This window comes from Orcinus orca, chromosome 3, assembly GCF_937001465.1.
Source record: "Orcinus orca chromosome 3, mOrcOrc1.1, whole genome shotgun sequence".
Classification (NCBI taxonomy): Eukaryota; Metazoa; Chordata; class Mammalia; order Artiodactyla; family Delphinidae; genus Orcinus; species Orcinus orca.
Window position 1 is genome coordinate 60,823,102 of NC_064561.1, and position 20,786 is coordinate 60,843,887.

General features: G+C 38.4%; 1 long non-coding RNA gene across 3 annotated transcripts; it reads left to right on the top strand.

The window, feature by feature from the left end:
• Positions 1–712: 712 nt before the first annotated feature.
• Positions 713–18,036, top strand: LOC125964009 (uncharacterized). Of its 3 annotated transcripts, none has more exons than XR_007476486.1 (3): positions 713–846; positions 6,871–7,265; positions 7,613–18,036. It is a non-coding gene; the product is annotated as an uncharacterized LOC125964009 (long non-coding RNA). The 3 variants fall into 3 exon arrangements; XR_007476487.1 differs by lacking the exon at positions 713–846 and adding an exon at positions 4,313–6,796 and having other exon boundaries at positions 7,200–7,265; XR_007476485.1 differs by lacking the exon at positions 713–846 and having other exon boundaries at positions 4,313–7,265.
• Positions 18,037–20,786: the final 2,750 nt, after the last annotated feature.

Genomic DNA, 20,786 nt, shown 5'->3' on the forward strand with positions numbered 1-20,786 from the left:
TTTACTTATCATCTAGGAATTTAAATGTTATCGATTAAAGTTATTATCCACTAGTGAATGGAAATCCTCCTTTTTGCATGACTGTTCTCCTCAAAAGCTCTGTGAAACAGTTTTCTACATGTTACCTAACTCAGTTCTTCTAAGGATCACATTAGGTAGACATCAGCTCTCTATTTTACATATTATGAAAATGAGACACAGGAAATCTTACAGTATTTTAAACCTGACCTTTTGGTAAAGAGAGTTTGAATACAAAGCTTGAAATTTTATTCTTTTTAAAAACCAGTTTATTGTTGTAATTACATACCCAAAATTAATCAGTTTTAGACATGATGTAATAATTGAAATATATATAGAGAGAGGGAGAGAGAGAGAGGGAGAGAGATAAGCAACCATCAACACAATTAAAGTTTAGAGTGTTTACATCACCCCCAAATATGTGCCTCTCATCCTTTGGAGGTCATGCCCTCTTCCTACCCCCAACCCAAGGCAACTACTCATCTACATTGTATTCTCTTGTTTTACCTTTTCTAGACATTTTCTGTAAAGACAATGAAACAGTATGTTGTTTTTATATCTGCTTCTTTCATTTTACAGGTTTTTGTGGTTCATTCACACTGTAGCTTATACATCAGTAGTTCATTACTTTTTAATGTTCAATAGTATTCCATTTTATATTGATATACCATGTTTTGTTTTACTTTTTCACTAGGTTATGAACACTGGAATTGTTGCCACTTTTTGGTTATTAAGAAAAATGGTGCTATGAACATTACTATACAAGTCTTTTTTTCTTTTCATTTTTTCTTGGTTAAACACCCAAGAGTAGAATGGATGCTTTGTATGGTAGGTTTATCTTGCGCTCTTCCAGAACCTATCAGTGTATTTTTCAAAGTGGCTGTATCTTCTTAACCATTCCCACCAGTAATGTATGAGAATTCCGTTTCCTCCACATCCTCACCAACAATTGTTACTGCATACCTCTTTGTTCTCTTCCAGTTTTATTGAGATATAATCGACATACAGCACTGTGTAAGTTTAAGATGTACAGCGTAATGATTTGACTTACATATATCATGAAATAATTATAGTAAGTTTAGTGAACATCCATCATCCCATACAGATACAAAATTAGAGAAATAGAAAAAATTTTTTTCTTGTGATGAGAACTCTTAGGATTTACTCTTTTAACTTTCATATATAATGCTCAGCAGTGTTAATTATATTTAACATGTTGTTCATTGCAAGCCTAGTACTTATTTATCTTATAACTGGAAGTTTTTACCTTTCAACTACTTTCATACAATTCCATCTCTCCTCACCCCCTATCTTTGGTAACCACAAATCTGATCTCTTTTTCCATGAGTTTGTTTTTGAAGTATAATTGACCTACAACACTGTGTTGGTTCCTGGTACACACATAGTGATTCTATATTTCTGTACATTTCAAAATGATCACCATGATAAATCTAATTGTCTTCTGTCACCACACAAAGATATTGCATAATTATTGACTGGATTCCCTGCACTGTACATTTCATAGCTGTGATTGATTTATTTTGTAACTGAAAGTTTGTACCTCTTAATCTGTCTCCCCTATTTCTCTTCAGCCCCCAACCCCCTCCCCTCTGACATCTGACAACTACTGGTTTGTTCTCTGTATCTGTGACTCTGTTTCTGTTTAGTTGTGTTTTGTTTCATTTGTTTTTGTTTTTTAGATTGTACGTATAAGTGAAATCATATAGTATTTGTCTTTCTCTGTCTGAATTATTTCAATTAGCATAATACCCTCTATGTTCATCCATGTTGCTGCAAATGGCAAGATTTTGTTCTTTGTTATAGCTAAATAATACTCTGGCATGTGTGTGTGTGTGTGTGTGTGTGTGTGTGTGTGTGTGTGTGTGTGTATCACTATCACATCTTCTTTATACATTCATCTATTGATTGGGCACTTAAGTTGCTTCTGTATGTTGGTTACTGTAAATAATGTTGGAATGAATATAGGGGTGAATCTATATTTTCAACTTAGTGGGGTTTTTTTCTTTTCTTTTTTCTTTTTTTTTTTTTTGCATAAATACTCAGGAGTAGAATTGCTGGATCATATGGTAGTTCTTTTTTTTAATTTTTGAGGAATCTCCATACTGTTTTCCATTGAGACATCACCAATTTACATTCTCACCAACAGTGCATGAGGGTCCCCCTTTGTCTACATCCTTGCCAACATTTGTTATTTGTTGTCTTTCTGATAGTAGCCATTCTGACAGATATGAGGTGATATATCATTTTGGTTTTGATTTGCATTTCCCTGATGATTAGTGATGTTGAGCATCTTTTCATGTGCCTGTTGGCCATCTGTAGGTCTTCTTTGGAAACATGTCTATTCAGGTCCTCTGCCCAATTTTTAATTGGGTTGTTTGTTTTTCTCATACTGAGTTATATGAGTTTTTTGTATATTTTGGATATTAATCCCTTGTGAGAAATAAGTTTGCACATATCTTCCCACATTCAGTAGGCAGCCTTTTAGATTTGTTGATAGTTTCCTTCTCTGTCCAAAAGCTTTTTAGTTTGATGTAGTCCCATTTGGGTTTTTTTGCTTTTGTCTTCCTTGCCTGAGGAGACATATCCAAAAACAAAATTGCTAAGACTGATGTCAAAGAGTGTACTGCTTATGTTTTCTTCAAAAAGTTTTATGGTTTTAGGTCTTAACATTTAAATATTTAATCCATTTTGAATTTATTTTTGTGCCTGGTGTGAGAGAAGAGTCCAGTTTGATCCTTATGTGTGTAGCTGTCCAATTTTCCTAACATCATTTATAGAAGAGGCTGTCTTTTCTGCATTGTATATTCTTGCCTCCTTTGTTGTAGATAAATTGCCCATATAAGTATGGGTTCATTTTTGGGGTCTTATTTTGCTCCACTGATCTATGTGTCAGTTTTCGTGCCAGTACCATACTGTTTTGATCATGGTGCTTTTTAGTATAGTTTGAAATCAGGGCGTGTGATACCTCCAGCTTTGTTCTTCTTTCTCAAGATTGTTTTGGCTATTCAGGGTATTTTGTGTTTCCATACAAATTCTAGGACTGTTTGTTCTAGTTCTGTGAAAAATGCCTTTGGTGTTTTGGCACTGAATCTGTAGATTGTCTTGGGTACTATGATCATTTTAATAACATTAATTCTTCAAATCCATGAGCATGGTAAATCTTTCCATCACAGCAAATGTTTCCATCTGTTTGTGTCATTGTCAACTTCTTTCATCCAGTTTCTTATATTTTCTGGGTGCAGGTCTTTTTATTCCTAGGTATTTTATTTTTTTGATGCAATTGTTTTCTTAGTTTCTTAATGGTGTTCATTTCTTAATTTTCTTTTCTAATAGTTCATTGTTAGTATATAGAAATGCAATAGATTTCTGTATATTAATTTTGTATCTTCCAACTTTGCTGAATTCATTGCTGAGCTTTAGTAGTTTTTTTGGTGGCATCTTTAAGATTTTCTGTGTATAGTATCATGTCATCTACAGTCAGTGACAGTTTTACTTCTTCCTTTCCAATTTTGATTCCTTTTATTTCTTTTTCTTTTCTGATGGCTGCAGCTAGACTTCCAATACTATGTTGAATAAAAGTGGCAAGAGTGGGCATCTTTGTCTTTTTCCTGATCTTGTAGGAAATGCTTTCTACTTTTCACCATTGAGTATAATGTTAGCTGTGGACTTGTCATAGATAGCATTTACTATGTTGAGGTGTGTTCTGTCTATACTCACTTTTTTATCACAAATGGATGTTGAATTTTGTCAAAAGCTTTTTCTGCATCTATTGAGATAATCATTATGACGTTTATTCTTCAGTTTGTTAGTGTGGTGTATCATATTGTTTGATTTCTGGAAATTGAACCATCCTTGTATCCCTGGGATGAATCTCACTGGATCATGTTGTATGATCCTTTTAACATACTGTTGAATTAGGTTTGCTAATATTTTGTTGGGGACTGCTTCATCTATGTTCATTAGTCTTTCGGCATGCTTTCCTTTATTGTACTTTTCAGATACTGTGTTTTTTGAAAATTGAAGGTTTGTGGCAACCCTGTGTTGTCAGATAATGGTTAGCATATTTTAGCAATAAAGTATTTTTAAATTAAGGCATGTACATTGTTTCTAAGACACAGTGCTATGGCACACTTAATAGGCTACATATGTATAGTGTAAACATAATTTTTATTTGCATTGGGAAACGAAAAAATTTGTGTTACTTATTTCATTGCAATATTCACTTTGTTTCAGCAGTCTGGAACCAAACCCTTCCTTATCTCCAAGGTATGCCTGTTATGTCATACTCAATAAAGCTGGAATATATATTTGGGGCAGGGGAACCTTGTGACAGTGTAAAACAGAGTGCATTATCTTGTGCTCAGGGATCATCTAACAGGATCTCCTAAGCACCATAAACTTTGGAATATTAGAGAGGAAACACAGACATGTAGTTCAGCATTCTCCAGCTAGAGTTAACTCTAAATAGACAAAAGAGGCTGGGTAGCTAAAGTTCACCCATCACCACTTCAAATAAGCTGTTCCATTTGTATATGTATATATAACAGGAAGTTTCTCCAAAGATTTCCAAATTTCTCATTTATAGAACATAACTATGAATTGTGTTAATTAGAGAGGAATATTTTCTTCACATATTCAGCACTTAAATAATTTGGAAGTTAAACCATGTTTGTAGATGAAAATTCTTAAAAGTAAAAAAATAGAAATTATGACTTCATTAACTTATTTAATAAACAATTTCAGCTTATTCCCAGATGGAGAAATTTTGTCACTGAACAAAATCATCCAAATATATACACTTTATATTTTTGTATATATTTAACTGTGAGTGTGAAAACATGAATATTTCAGATGACACTCATTTGGTGAGATACAGAGAACCAACCATACTTGTAATCTGTCTTTTTCATAGTAAGATGATATAAGGCTTTCAGGAAGTAAACTGGTCTTATCTTTAAAATTTAAACTGCACATATTATGTGACTCAAAAATGCAACTACTAAAAATATAGAACTAATTGAATGAGCATGTAGTGACCTGCACAACCATGTTCATTACAACACTGGTAGCAAGAATAACTTAAAAGGAATTGTGTGTTTGTATATGCTTATATGAAGATATACCATTGATTGTTAAATGAAAAACTGAGTTACAGAGAAATGTCTTGATTTTATTCTTCTGTCTCTATTTTTATCTATCTATTTATCACCAGTCATCTTTAGGGCCAGCATCTTCAGATCTCCCTTAACTCCATCTTCATTTGGCCTTCTTTGTGTGTCTGCATCAAATCTTCTTCAGTCTCCCTTTTATGAGGATACTTGTGATGACATTTAGGGCTCACTTAGATAACTTACATATATAGATATCTACGTATATCTATCTATATGCTCTGTGTGTGTATATATATATATGTATCTATATTGTTAATGTTATTACATATATATGTGTTATTACATGTAAATGTTAGTATATTTGTGAATATATAGATATACAGAATTATATACATACATATATAGACATATATACACATGCATATATCTGCATATATACACATATGCAGATATTTATATGTGATTTTAGTATAGTTGTATATTAAATATCTGTAACTTTGCAGTATAAATGTATTTATGCACATTAAACATTTTCAGAAAAAATATGCATCAAATAACCCACACATCTAACATTCCCTTTCATGGTTAATTTAGAAACCTCATGGCCTGTTGTATCTCATAGGCAGTGTCTTCTGCTCTTAATCTCTGCTAATGAATGCACATAAGAGAAAAAGTCCAGTGTTGTGGGATTCAAGGACTGTACAATCACTTCAACTCTAAACTTCAGTTTAATTTTACCCTCCAAGGTCGTGTGCCAGAAGGATTATCTGCACAGATGTCTCTGATGGTATCTATGTAAATAATTCAAAATCTAGCAAAAGCATGATAATAACTTCCTATAATAAAGGAAAAATTTTAGCACTTACCAGATTTTGTATCCTCCCATTAAACTGGCACGGAACAGTGCTAGACTCAAAGGTTCTTTTCTCAATCTTGGCTTTCTTCACTGAAAAAAAAAAAGGTTCGGTTAGGGTGACACATGTAATCTAGCACAACTTTAAGTGCATCCTGTTTTAATATTTTATCCCTAATATTTATGGCAAATCGTTGAGACAGAAATTATTCCCACATTTAAAATTAGTAAATAGTGGATTAGGAAGTCTGAATATTGTTTCAAGGTTACTCAGTGGTAGATGGCATTTGAACTCAGGACTTTCATTTGCCAAAGTTCTTCCCACAGAGTCAGACTGTGAAGCAGATTAATTAAATAGCTCATATTATATACCTCTTCCTACTACTTCCAACCCTGCACAGTTTCCCACTTTACTTTGAGGTAAAGATCAAATTATTCATCATATAGTTGAGGGCATTGTCCCCTGTGGTCTCAATTTCATTCCCAAGCCTTCTTTCTCTTCTTAATATTCACATTCTGTCCTCTACCTCAGGTTTCCATAGCTGGTTGCCCTGACAGTCTTTTTGAACATTCTTGGTTGTGAATTTGTACCATAATTTTACAAGATGTTCTCAGTGGGGGAAATTGATTAAAAGGAACACAAGAACTCTCCACATTAGTGCTTACGGCTTGATGAGAATCTCCATTCAACTCAAGATAAAAAGTTTAATAAAAAAAAAAAAGTTTAATAAAAATCAAATCTCCCATTGAGTCTAATGGACTTCTACTGTCCTTCAAAATACTAAGGGTGTAGGTATGTATCTAATTATAGTTCCCCAAACTCATTCTTTTCTTTCTTGTTTTGATTATCCTTTATTTTCAACTCAGGAACTCGGAAAGCTTCCCATCTCTTCTGTACCTTAGAGTTTCAAAGAATTGTTGTCACCTTCTCCCTTCCTCATACATGTGTTCATCAGATAAAATTGTCCCAAACCCCTGCTGAGAGATGATCTGTGTGAGATCTTCGTGAGGAAGAACACAAAACCTCAGGGTCTTATCTGCTGGGGGCCATCTGTTTTACCCCACCAGGCTGGTCACCAACAGTCCAATAAAGGAGACTCTTCAGCTGGGGGAAGTGGTTGAGAAGGAAAGGGAATCAAAATAGGCACAGTCCCTGGAGCTGCAGACCTCACTCTCCACTGCCTTCTCTGTTTCAGGTAGGTCAGGTGGGGATGCTGTGGAGGTAGCCCTGGTGTGTCACATTGCTGTGAGGACTGCTGCAGGTCAGTCCTTGCTGAAATAACTATTTCTGTTTTCTGAGGAAAAACTGAAATTCCAAAGTGCATATTTCTTTAAATGCAGCCAGGCTCCTTGGCTGAGCCAAGGGTTGGGAGGGTAAACCGCTCCTCCTTAAATGGGCAAAGAGAACTTGTCCTAGTGTTTCTCTCAAGTCTTCTACAAGGCCTTCTGTTCACATGTATGTCCTGTGGGTTGAGGGGAAGATTCCCACCATAATTACAAACCTAGGAGAGGGGGGCAGTTCCCTTAGCTGTAAGAAACTTTCATTTGGAAATGGGCAATTTGTCCCTGTGCCATGTGTTATAAGCATTCCTATGCATTTATTCTACAGACTTGATAAGATGTCTCTCTTCTCATCATGGATCAAAGTTATTTTCATTATTGGCTTGGCATGTCCTCTTTATTTTGGTGAGTAAAATTTTCAGACCTGGATGAAGCAACTAACATATTTTAGGAAATGTAGGAAACAACTGCTATTATCTAGGAATGAAGGAGATTGCTGTTGGGTATGTAATACTTAAACGGGCAAAATGAAATGTTACAAATACCTATTTAAAAGTTACATCAGTAGATTGCTTTTTCTCATTTCCCACCTTAGAAGGGTAGAGACAGAGGGGGTTAGAATGAGCAGTAAAATTTAGTTTTCTGTTTATTTATGATTAAAGATATTTACCTGATTTTTTCCCCCTTTTTGGAGGTCAGATTTCATCGTTGCTAAATGCAGAGTGTGGGCAGTAAAAAAGTCCTCTAGATCTGGTATCCTTGACAATCCTATTTGTTGTTTGCCAGCTCTGAGTCCACTAAAGTCAAGGCTTTGTGTAAGGAGAGAAGTAATTGATCCCTCTGCTGAAAACTTATCTTTCTTAAAGCACAAGATGGCCCATGAATTTCAGAGTAAAGTAGCTGTGAGATATTAACGAGATCCATGATACTCGAGTTGAATACTAAGTAGTAATTAACTTCTTCATATTAAGTGGCCTTAAGCAAGGCATTGTCTTCTCTGACTAGGATGTCTCTATTTATAAAAATGAAAAAAAGTGGTATCTCCACAGCAGGGTTTGGTGATTATTAAGCCATACTTATTTTTCAGAGTGAGATGAATTTAGAATTCTATTTCCAGATTTGAAGTTATTTTGTGAGATGATTATTTTGATACTACCACAAAAGCCTCACCTCATTACTTGCTGTGTTTGAGTAGGTGATTTGCATAGATGTGGGTACTTCCCACCAGAGACATTGTTTTCCCCTGTTCATCTTCTTCTTTTCAATTTACCTTTTGTGTGATGGTTGCAGAAACTGCTTTTGTACCCTTAAGAGAGACACGTGAAACTGTAAGTTCATACTGATTAATGTGGGAATTGAAAAAGGTAAACTTTTAATTTTTTTTATATTTTAAGTTTTAACAGCAAATTTTATCAAAAATATCTATAACAGAATAGTCCTTCAAAAAGTAAGATAAAGTGTCATTCTTACACTAAGTTCAAGAAATAGAATCTTGCCAGCTATATAAAACCATCTGTCATTTCAGACAAGGTAAAAATATCCCATTATTCACAGTTTTATTATTGAGCATAAACCTTGTTATATACAGGCATCAAAAAACAGTGTTTAAAGTGGAATTGTTCACCCTAGAAAAAGAAGAGGATTAAAAAAAACTAATTTAGGGGGCTTCCCTGGTGGCACAGTGGTTGAGAGTCCACCTGCCGATGCAGGGGACACAGGTTCATGCCCCGGTCCGGGAAGATCTCACATGCCGCGGAGCGGCTGGGCCCGTGAGCCATGGCCACTGAGCCTGTGCATCCGGAGCCTGTGCTCCGCAACAGGAGAGGCCACAACAGTGAGAGGCCCGCGTACCGCAAAAAACAACAACAACAACTAATTTTGGGCTTCCCTGGTGGTGCAGTGGTTAAGAATCCACCTGTCAATGCAGGGAACACGGGTTCAAGCCCTGGTCTGGGAAGGTCCCACGTGCCGCGGAGCAGCTAAGCCAGTGTGCCACAACTACTGAGCCTGTGCTCTAGAGCCCACGAGCCACAACTACTGAAGCCTGTGCACCTAGAGCTTGTGCACCGCAACAAGAGAAGCCAATGCAATGAGTAGCCCCTGCTTGCTGCAGCTAGAGAAAGCCTGCACACAGCAACGAAGACCCAGTGCAGCCAAAAATAAATAAAATTTTAAAAAAAATAATAAAATAAAATTGAAAGCAGGGACTCAAACAGATATTTATTTTAAAAAAACCCTAATTTTCCACTTACAGGAATATAAAATAATTTTCATAAAATCACAGATTGGAATATTACATAGAGGTGAAGAAAATCAACTGTATTTCTAAACATCTAAACAAACATTTTTAACGATGCCTAAAAAGCAGATCGTGTAAGGATACACACACTATTGTTTATTTATGTAAATTACCAACACTGCCATCACTACACAAATTATATATATACACGTATATGGTTAACTACACACATACAAACATATATATGAACACATACATATACGGTGATAATCTGAAACTATCAGATTATCTATTAGTGAAACTATTGAGGAAAACAGAAGAATTATAACAAATTCACTTTTATAATTTTTTGTGGTATGAGATAATGGTGAAAATCTGATCCATGTATGAGGTGAAGTAGGGGCAGAGTGGCTAAATTATTAAAATGCGTTTAGCCATTTGTATGTTTTTAAAAAATACAAAATATATTGGGGTTGCAAAAATATATCAATATATTTTTATGTCTCTGTGCATGACTTATGTCTATTTTTAAACCTCAATATAGACTATAGAATATATTGCATTTTGATGCATACCATTTTGTATTAGGAGTAAAAAATATTTTATTCAAAAAGTTTATTATCTGAAAATTTTTATGTTGTCTGTTTAACAGCCAGAATGTAACGTGTATGGGGATCAGTTACATTTTTGCACCAGAGAAATGGACCCGATCTGTGCAACGAATGGCCGAACGTACCCCAATAAATGTGTTTTCTGCAGTGAAAAGCTGTAAGAACACAAGACTAAATATTGGCTCATCCAAAATAATGAAGAAACAATCACAAAATTATAGGAACCTCCATTTTTCTAGCCAGGTCACAGTATAGATGGAAAATAACTGTACTTTCTCTGTTAAAGCCAAAGAAACACACTGGTACCTTTCCCTTGAGTCTCATTCCTAAAAGTAGTTTTCATTTGACCTCGAAGTATATCCATCCCTGTTGGATGTTACCCAACTGTATAAATCAATTACTTTAACTTGATTTAATTGCTGTGACTTACTAATGGAAGTCTGGTGACCGATATAATGTAATTCTTAACTCCAGAGGCTGAATGAGAACCTCTATGATGTAGCTACAGGGAGCATAACTGAGCAAGAAAAACCACTGACTTCAGAAATTTAAATCCATCACAATGGACAATTTATGCTAGAAAGGAACTCCTCCAGTGGTCCATTTTGTCCCCTGATCTCCTTGACAAGACTCCAAACTTTCTTTAGAGAGCAGGGCATGCTAGGGCACTTCCACCTAACCTCCCTTGCTGCCTCATTCCCCCGAGGGAGTTCCCAGTCTCAAGGTTCAGCCAGCCTTCCTACTTCCCACCTCATTTCCTCTCACTGGTGTTTCCTCTCATTTAATCCCCAAATGGGCTTCTCCTTCTAGAGAACCATGAAAACAATCTCTAATCCTCCTCTCTGAGGTCTCTCCTCAGTGGGTTCCAAGGCTGAGTCAGGACTGAGCATGTAGGAAGAGTCAAGTAGCCCCAGGTGGTTGGGAGGACCTGTGTAGGGTAGGGAGGTAAGGAGGGGCCCAGCTACCTGTTTGAGGAAGGGGAGCACAGCCCTCCTAGCACTCTTATATTCAGATTCTCCTCATGGAGAAGCGCTTAGTGCAGTGCTCAGGCAATTTTAAGTACTTTTTTAAGCATAATTTTTCTTTTTCGCTTTTTCTTTCTTTACAGAGAAGATAGTGGAAAATTTGATTTTAGTCATTGGGGTTGTTGCTGACTCTGCCTCAGCCACACATTCCTATGGCTTTTATAGCAATTCTATTGTGAAATGGATTCTACAATTAGTCTTCTCCATCAGGGCTTTAAATTCCTAGATGATCAGACAAAGCCTTCAATACTACAGAAGATGGAATATAGATCGTTGAAGAATTTTTCCAACTCTAAGAACCTGCCAATGAAAGATTTCTATTTTGTCTTCAGTTATTCAGTGACAGTTGAAAACCCATCTTAATTGTGTGTTCAATAATACAAAACCTAATGTAATTTGTAATCATGAATATTTCAATCAATAAAATGTTAAATAGTATTATCTTTATTAAAATACTCTTTCTTTGGTTGGTTGGTTAGTGGATTAAAAGACATGAATACTTCTGGTAACTGTAATTAAAGAAATAGTTTCAAAGATGAACAAATAATCCATTACTTGGGTGTTTATTAAAAGTGCAGAGAGTTGGGCTTCTCTTTATCCTAAAGAATCCAAAACTCTAGAAGAGGAATCTGGGAACTTGAATTCTAACAAGTACTCCAGGTCAATCTTCTGATCACCAGTGTTAGCCAAGACAGCTAAAACATAGCACATATCTATAATTGAATGAATTGCAGAGACTATTCAAAGATATTGTGTGATTTCTGAAGCTTGGGAGAAAACTATATTATTCTCTCTCTCACAAATAAGTCAAGAGATAGTTTGGTGATCCTGGCAGGCCAGGCAACTCTGCCGTTACGGATCTAGGATATTCATTTGTGCTCCAAGTCTGATGCTTTTTTATTTATCTTCACCACTCAACCAGCAAGAAACAGGCTTCATTTGAGTGGCCAAATGTTCATCTTTTTTTTTTTTTTTTTTTTTTTTTGCAGTACATGGGCCTCTCACTGTTGTGGCCTCTCCTGTTGCAGAGCACAGGCTCCGGACGCACAGGTTCAGCGGCCGTGGCTCACAGGCCCAGCCGCTCCACAGCATGTGGGATCTTCCTGGACCGGGGCACGAACCCGTGTGCCCTGCATCAGCAGGCGGACACTCAACCACTGCACCACCAGGGAAGCCCCCAAATGTTCATTTAAAGCTTAGTTTTAATGGCAGAAATGTAGACCAACTACAAGAAAGCAAGTTTCAAGCTGCTATATCTGTGATATCAGACCTGCTCTGCTTTTCAGTAAACATTTTCACCTCTAAAAGAGTGACCCACATGGGGGTTACTTACTCATTTGCATTCTTTAGTACTAATTTTTTTTTGTGATATGTGGGCCTCTCACTGTTGTGGCCTCTCCTGTTGCAGAGCACATGCTCCGTACGCGCAGGCTCAGCAGCCATGGCTCACGGGCCCAGCGGCTCCGCGGCATGTGGGATCTTCCCGGACCGGGGCACGAACCCGTGTCCCCTGCATTGGCAGGCGGACTCTCAACCACTGCACCACCAGGGAAGCCCAGTACTAATTTTTAATGAAAGTATCCATTAAAATGTACAGATTTAGAGCCACATTATAAAAACACATTCAACCACCTTCATATCCTTTTTTTTTCCTTACAAAAGATATGTATAAAAAACATTCAGTGAGAGGACCTTCAAGATGGCGGAGAAGTAAGACATGGAGGTCTCCTTCCTCCCCACAAGTACGTCAAAAATACATCTACATGTGGAACAACTCCAGCAGAACATCTACTGAACACTGGCAGAAGACCTCACACTTCCCCAAAAGCAAGAAACTCCCCATGTACCTGGGTAGGGTAAAACAAAAAACACAGACAAAAGAATAGGGGTGGGACCTGCACCTCAGGCAAGGAGCTGTGCAGAAGGAAAAGTTTCCACACATTAGGAAGCCTGTTCACTGGCTGGAGCGGGGTGGGAAGCTCCGGAGCCACAGAGGAGAGTGCAACAACAGGGGTGCAGAGAGAAAAGTGGAGAGATTCACACACAGACGATCAGTGCTGACCAGCACTCACTAGCCTGAGAGGCTTCTATGCTCCCCGCCAAGGCGGGTGGGGGCTGGGAGCTGAGGCTTGGGCTTCAGAGGTCAGATCCCAGGGAGAGGACTGGGGTTGGCTGCGTGAACACAGCCTGAAGGGGGCTAGTGCGCCACAGCTAGCCGGGAGGGAGTCCAGGAAAAAGTCTGGACCTGCCTAACAGGCAAGAGACCATTGTTTCGAGGTGCGTGAGGAGAGGAGATTCAGAGGCCGGCCTAAAGAAGCTCCAGAGATGGGTGCGAGCCGCGGTTATCAGCACAGACACCAGAGACGGGCATGAAACACTAATGCTGCTGCTGCAGGCACCAAGAATCCTGTGTGCAAGCCCAGGTCACTATCCACACCTCCCCTCCCAGGAGCCTCTGCAGCCAGCCACTGCCAGGGTCCTGTGATCCAGGGAAAACTTCCCCAGGAGAACACATGGTGCGCCTCAAACTGTTGCAACGTCATGCTGGCCTCTGCCGCCACAAGCTTGCCCCACATTCTGTAACTCTCCCTCCACCTGGCCTAAGTGGGCCAGAGCCCCCTAATCAGCTGCTCCTTTAACCACCTCCTGTCTGGGAAAAGAACAGATGCCAGAGGGCAACCTACATGCAGAGGCGGGGCCAAATCCAAAGATGAACACCAGGAACTGTGCAAACAAAGAAGAGAAAGGGAAATTTCTCCCAACAGCCTCAGGAGCAGCGGATTAAATCTCCACAATCAACTTGATGTACCTGCATCTCTGGAATACCTGAATAGATAATGAGTCACCCTAAAATTGAGGCGGTGGACTCTGGGAGCAACTGTACACTTGGGGATTGCTGTAGGCAGCTGACCAGTTTCTGATTTTTAAGTTTATCTTAGTTTAGTTTTTAGCGCTTGTTATCACTGGTAGACTTGTTTATTGGTTCGGTTGCTCTCTTTTTTTCACATTATCTTAATATTTTTTTACTTTTTTGTTTTAATAACTGTATTATTTTTTTCTTTCTTTCTTTTTTTTTCTCCCTTTTCTTCTGAGCTGTGTGGCTGACAGGGTCTTGATGCTCCAGCTGGCTGTCAGGCCTGAGCCTCTGAGGTGGGAGAGCTGAGTTCAGGACATCAGACAACCAGAGATCTCCCAGCCTACGTAATATCAATTGCCAAGGGCTCTCCCAGAGATCTCCGTCTCAATGCTAAGACCCAGCTCCACTCAACAACCAGCAAGCTCCAGTGTTGGACACCCCATGCCAAACAACTAGCAAGACAGGAATACAACCCCACCCATTAGCAGAGAGGCTGCCTAAAATAATGTTCGCAGACACCCCAAAACACACCACCAGACACAGTCCTGCCCACCAGAAAGACAAGATCCGTCCTCATCCACCAAAACACAGGTAACAATCTCCTCCACCAGAAAGCCTACACAACCCACTGAACCAATCTTACCCACTGGGGGCAGACACGAAAAACAACGGGAACTACAAACCTGCAGCCTGCAAATAGGAGACCCCAAACACAGTAAGTTAAGACAAATGAGAAGACAGAGAAATACGCAGCAGATGAAGGAACAAGGTAAAAACCCACCAGACCAAATAACTGAAGAGGAAATAGGAAGTTTACCTGAAAAAAAATTCAGAGTAATGGTAGTAAAGATGATCCAAAATCTTGGAAATAGAATGGGGAAAATATAAGAAACATTTAATAAGGACCTAGAAGAACTAAAAGAGCAAACAATGATGAACAACACAATAAATGACTAAACACTAAACTAAAACAATACTAAAAATTCTCTAGAAGGAATCAATAGAAGAATAACTGAGGCAGAAGAACAAGTAAGTGACCTGGAAGATAAACTAGTGGAAATAATTACCGCAGAGCAGAATAAAGAAAAAAGAATGAAAAGAATTGACAGTCTCAGAGACTTCTGGAACAACACTAAACGCACCAACATTCAAATTATAGGGGTCCCAGAAAAAGAGAAAAAGAAAGGGATTGAGAAAACGTGAAGATATTATCATTGAAAACTGCCCTAATATGGGAAAGGAAATAGTCAATCAAGTCCAGGAAGCACAGAGAGTCCCATACAGGATAAATCCAAGGAGAAAGACACCAAGCCACATATTAAGCAAACTATCAAAAATTAAACACAGGGCTTCCCTGGTGGCGCAGTGGTTGAGAGTCCGCCTGCCAATGCAGGGGCTGCGGGTTCATGACCTGGTCCGGGAGGATTCCACATGCCGCAGAGCGGCTGGGCCCATGAGCCATGGCCACTGAGACTGCACGTCTGGAGCCTGTGCTCCACAACGGGAGAGGCCACAACAGTGAGAGGCCCGCGTACTGCAAAAAAAGAAAAAACACAAAAAATATTGAAAGCAGCAAGGGAAAAGCAAAAAATAAAATACAAGGGAATCCCCTTAAGGTTAATGGCTGATTTTTCAGCAGACACACTGCAAGCCAGAAGAGAGCGGCAGGACATATTTAAAATGATAAAAGGGAAAAACCTACAACCCAGATTATTCTACCCGGCAAGGATCTCATTCAGATTAGATAGAGAAATTAAAACCTTTACAGACAAGCAAAAACTAAGAGAATTCAGCACCACCAGACCATCTTTACAACAGATGCTAAAAGAACTTCTCTAGGCAAGAAACACAAGAAAGGGAAAGACCTACAAGAACAAACTCAAAACAATTAAGAAAATGGTAATAGGAACACACATATTGATAATTATCTTAAATATAAATGGATTAAATGCTACAGCCAAAAGACACAGACTGGCTGAATGGATACAAAAACAAGACCTGTACATATGCTGTCTACAAGAGACCCACTTCAGACTTAGGAAGACATACAGACCGAAAGTGAGGGGATGGAAAAAGATATTCCATGCGAATGGATATCAAAAGAAAGTTGGAGTAGCAATTCTTATGTCAGACAAAATAGGCTTGAAAATAAAGACAGTTACAAGAAACAAAGAAGGACACTACATAATGATTGAAGGATCAATCTAAGAAGAAGATACAACAATTGTAAATATTTATGCACCCAACATAGGAGCACCTCAATACATAAGGCAAATGCTAACAGCCATAAAAGGGGTAATAGACAGTAACACAGTCATAGTAGGGGACTTCACACCCCACTTTCACCAATAAACAGATCATCCAAAATGAAAATAAACAAAGAAACACAAGCTTTAAATGATACATTAAAGATGGACTTAATTGATATTTATAGGAAATTCCATCCAAAAGAACAGAATACACTTTCTTCTCAAGTGCTCATTGAATATTCTCCAGGATAGATCATATCTTGGGTCACAATTAAGCCGTGGTAAATTTAAGAATATTCAAATTGTATCAAGTATCTTTTCTGACCACAACACTATGAGACTAGATATCAATTACAGGAAAACATCTGTAAATACAAACACATGGAGGCTAAACAATACACTACTTAATAACCAAGAGATCACTGAAGAAATCAAAGAGGAAATCAAAAAATACCTATAGACAAATGACAATGAAAACACAACGATCCAAAACCTATGGGATGCAGCAAAAGCAGTTCTAAGAGGGAAGTTTATAGCTATACAAGCCTACCTCAAAAACAAGAAAAATCTCAAATAAACAATCTAACCTTACAACTAAAGGAGCTAGAGAAAGAAGAACAAACAAAACCCATAGTTAGCAGAAGGAAAGAAATCATAAAGATCAGAGCAGAAATAAATGAAATAGAAACAATAAAACAACAGCAAAGATCAAAACTAAAAGCTGGTTCTTTGAGGAGATAAACAAAATTGATAAACCATTAGACTCACCAAGAAAAAGAGGGAGAGGACTCAAATCAATAAAATTAGAAATGAAAAAGGAGAAGTTACAGTGGACACCGCAGAAATGCAAAGCATCATAAGGGACTACTACAAGCAACTATATGCCAATAAAATGGACAACCTGGAAGAAATGGAAAAATTCTTAGAAAAGCCCAGCCTTCCGAGACTTGAACCAGGAAGAAATAGAAAATATAAACAGACCAGTCACAAGCACTGAAATTGAAACTGTGATTAAAAATCTTCCAACAAACGGGGCTTCCCTGGTGGTGCAGTGGTTGAGAATCTGCCTGCTAATGCAGGGGACACGGGTTCGAGCCCTGGTCTGGGAAGATCTCACATGCCGCGGAGCAACTGGGCCCATGAGCCACAACTACTGAGCCTGCGCATCTGGAGCCTGTGCTCCGCAACAAGAGAGGCCGCGATAGTGAAAGGCCCGCACACCGTGATGAAGAGTGGCCCCCGCTTGCCACAACTAGAGAAAGCCCTCGCACAGAAACGAAGACCCAACACAGCCAAAAAAATAAATAAATAAACAAATGTGGGGTTTAAAAGAAAGAAAAAGAAAAGAATTTTTAAAAAAATTTTTTTAAAAATCTTCCAACAAAGAAAAGCTCAGGACCAGGGCTTCCCTGGTGGCACAGTGGTTAAGAATCTGCCTGTCAATGCCGGGGACACGGGTTCGAGCCCTGGTCCAGGAGGATCCCACAGGCCACGGAACAACTAAGCCCGTGCGCCACAACTACTGAGCCTGCGCTCTAGAGCCCACAAGCCACACCTACTGAGCCCATGTGCCACAACTAGTGAAGCCCACCTACCTAGAGCCTGTGCTCTGCAATGAGGAGCCACTGCAATGAAAAGCTCGTGCACCACAATGAAGAGGAGCCCCTGCTCACCACAACTAGAGAAAGCCTGCAAACAGCAACAAATACCCAATGCAGCCAAAAATTACTAATAATAAATAAAATATTTCAAAAATCTTAAAAAAAAAAAAGCTTGGGACCAGATGGCTTCATTGGTGAATTCTATCAAACATTTAGAGAAGAGCTAACACCTATCCTTCTCAAACTCTTCCAAAATATAGCAGAGGGAGGAACACTCCCACACTCATTGTACAAGGCCACCATCACCCTGATACCAAAACCAAAAATGTCACAAAAAAAGAAAACTACAGGCCAATATCACTGATGAACATAGATGCAAAAATCCTCAACAAAATACTAGCAAACAGAATCCAACAGCACATTAAAAGGATCATACACCATGATCAAGTGGGATTTATCCCAGAGATGCAAGGATTCTTTAGTATACACAAATCAATCCATGTGATACACCATATTAACAAATTGAAGGAGAGAAACCATATGAGAATCCCAATAGATGCAGAAAAAGGTTTTGACAAATTCAACACCCATTTATGATAAAAACTGTTCAGAAAGTAGGCATAGAGGGAACTTACCTCAATATAATAAAGGCCATATATGACAAATCCACAGCCAACATCATTCTCAATGGTGAAAAACTGAAACCATTTCCACTAAGATCAGGAACAAGACAGTTGCCCAGTCTCGCCACTATTATTCAACATAGTTTTGGAAGTTTTAGCCAGAGCAATCAGAGACAAAAAAAAATTTTTAAAAAGAAATAGGAAAAGAAGAAATAAAACCATCACTGTTTGCAGATGACATGATACCATACGTAGAGAATCCTAAAGACGTTACCAGAACGCTACTAGAGCTAATCAGTGAATCTGGTAAAGTAGCAGGATAGAAAATGCACAGGAATCTCTTGCAATCCTCCACTAATGCTGAAAAATCTGACAATGAAATCAAGAAAACACTCTCATTTACCATTGCAACAAAAAGAATAAAATACCTAAGAATAAACCTACCTAAGGAGATGAAAGAACTCTGTGCAGAAAACTATAAGACCCTGATGAAAGAAAGCAAAGACGATACAAACAGATGGAGAGATACACCATGTTCTTGGATTGGAAGAATCAACATTGTGAAAAGGACTATACTACCCAGAGCAATCTACAGATTCAATGCAATCCCTATCAAAGTACCAATGGCACTTTTCACAGAACTAGAACAAAAAATTCCGCAATTTGTATGGAAACACAAAAGACCCAAATAGCCAAAGCAATCTTGAGAAAGAAGAACGGAGCTGGAGGAATCAGGCTCCCTGACTTCAGACTATACTACAAAACTACAGTAATCGAGACAATCTTCTTGGATTGATCCCTTGATCATTATGTAGTGTCCTTCTTTGTCTCTTGTAGTAGTCTTTATTTTAAAGTCTATTTTGTCTGATATGAGAATTGCTACTCTAGATTTCTTTTGATTACCATTTGCATGGAATATCTTTTTCTGTCTCCTAACTTTCAGTCTCTATGTGTCCCTAGGTCTGAAGTGGGTCTCTTGTAGACAACATATATACAGGTCTTGCTTTTGTATCCATTCAGCCAGTCTATGTCTTTTGGTTGGAGCATTTCATCCATTTACATTTAAGGTAGTTATCGATATGTATGTTCCTATTACCGTTTTCTTAATTGTTTTGGGTTTGTTATTGTAGGTCTTTTCCTTCTCTTGTGTTTCCTGCCTAGAGAAGTTCCTTTAGCATTTGTTGTAAAGCTGGTTTGGTGGTGCTGAATTCTCTTAGCTTTTGCTTGTCTGTAAAGGTTTTAATTTCTTCATCGAATCTGAATGAGATCCTTGCTGGGTAGAGTAATCTTGGTTGTAGGTTTTTCCCTTTCATCACTTTAAATATGTCCTGCCAGTCCCTTCTGGCTTGCAGAGTTTCTGCTGAAAGATCGGCTGTTAATTTTATGGGGATTCCCTTGTATGTGATTTGTTGCTTTTCCCTTGCTGCTTTTAATATTTTTTCTTTGTATTTAAATTTTGATAGTTTGCTTAATATGTTTCTTGGTGTGTTTCTCCTTGGATTTATCCTGTATGGGACTGTCTGTGCTTCCTGGATTGACTGATTATTTCCTTTCCCATGTTAGGGAAGTTTTCAAGTATAATCTCTTCAAATATTTTCTCAGACCCTTTCTTTTTCTCTTCTTCCTCTGGGACCCCTATAATTCGAATGTTGGTGCATTTAGTGTTGTCCCAGAGGTTTCTGCGACTGTCCTCAATTCTTTTCATTCTTTTTTCTTTATTCTGCTGTGTGGTAGTCATTTCCACTATTTTATCTTCCAGCTCACTTATCTGTTCTTCTGCATCAGCTATTCTGTTATTGATTCCTTCTAGAATATGTTTAATTTCAGTAATTGTGTTGTTCATCATTGTTTGTTTTCTCTTTACTTCTTCTAGATCCTTGTTAAATGTTTCTTGTATTTTCTCCATTCTGTTTCTGAGATTTTGGATCATCTTTTTTTTTTTTTTTTTTTTTTTTTTTTGCGCGGTACGCGGGCCTCTCACCGCTGTGGCCTCTCCCGCTGCGGAGCACAGGCTCCGGACGCGCAGGCTCAGCGGCCATGGCTCACGGGCCCAGCCACTCCGCGGCATGTGGGATCTTCCCGGACCGGGGCACGAACCCGTGTCCCCTGCATCGGCAGGCAGACTCTCAACCACTGCGCCACCAGGGAAGCCCTGGATCATCTTTAATTACTCAAATTTTTTCAGGTAGACTGCCTATTTCGTCTTCATTTATTTGGTTTTGTAAGTTTTTACCATGCTCCTTTGTCTGTAACATATTTTTTGTCATTTCATTTTTTTTTTTTTTTTTTTTTTTTTG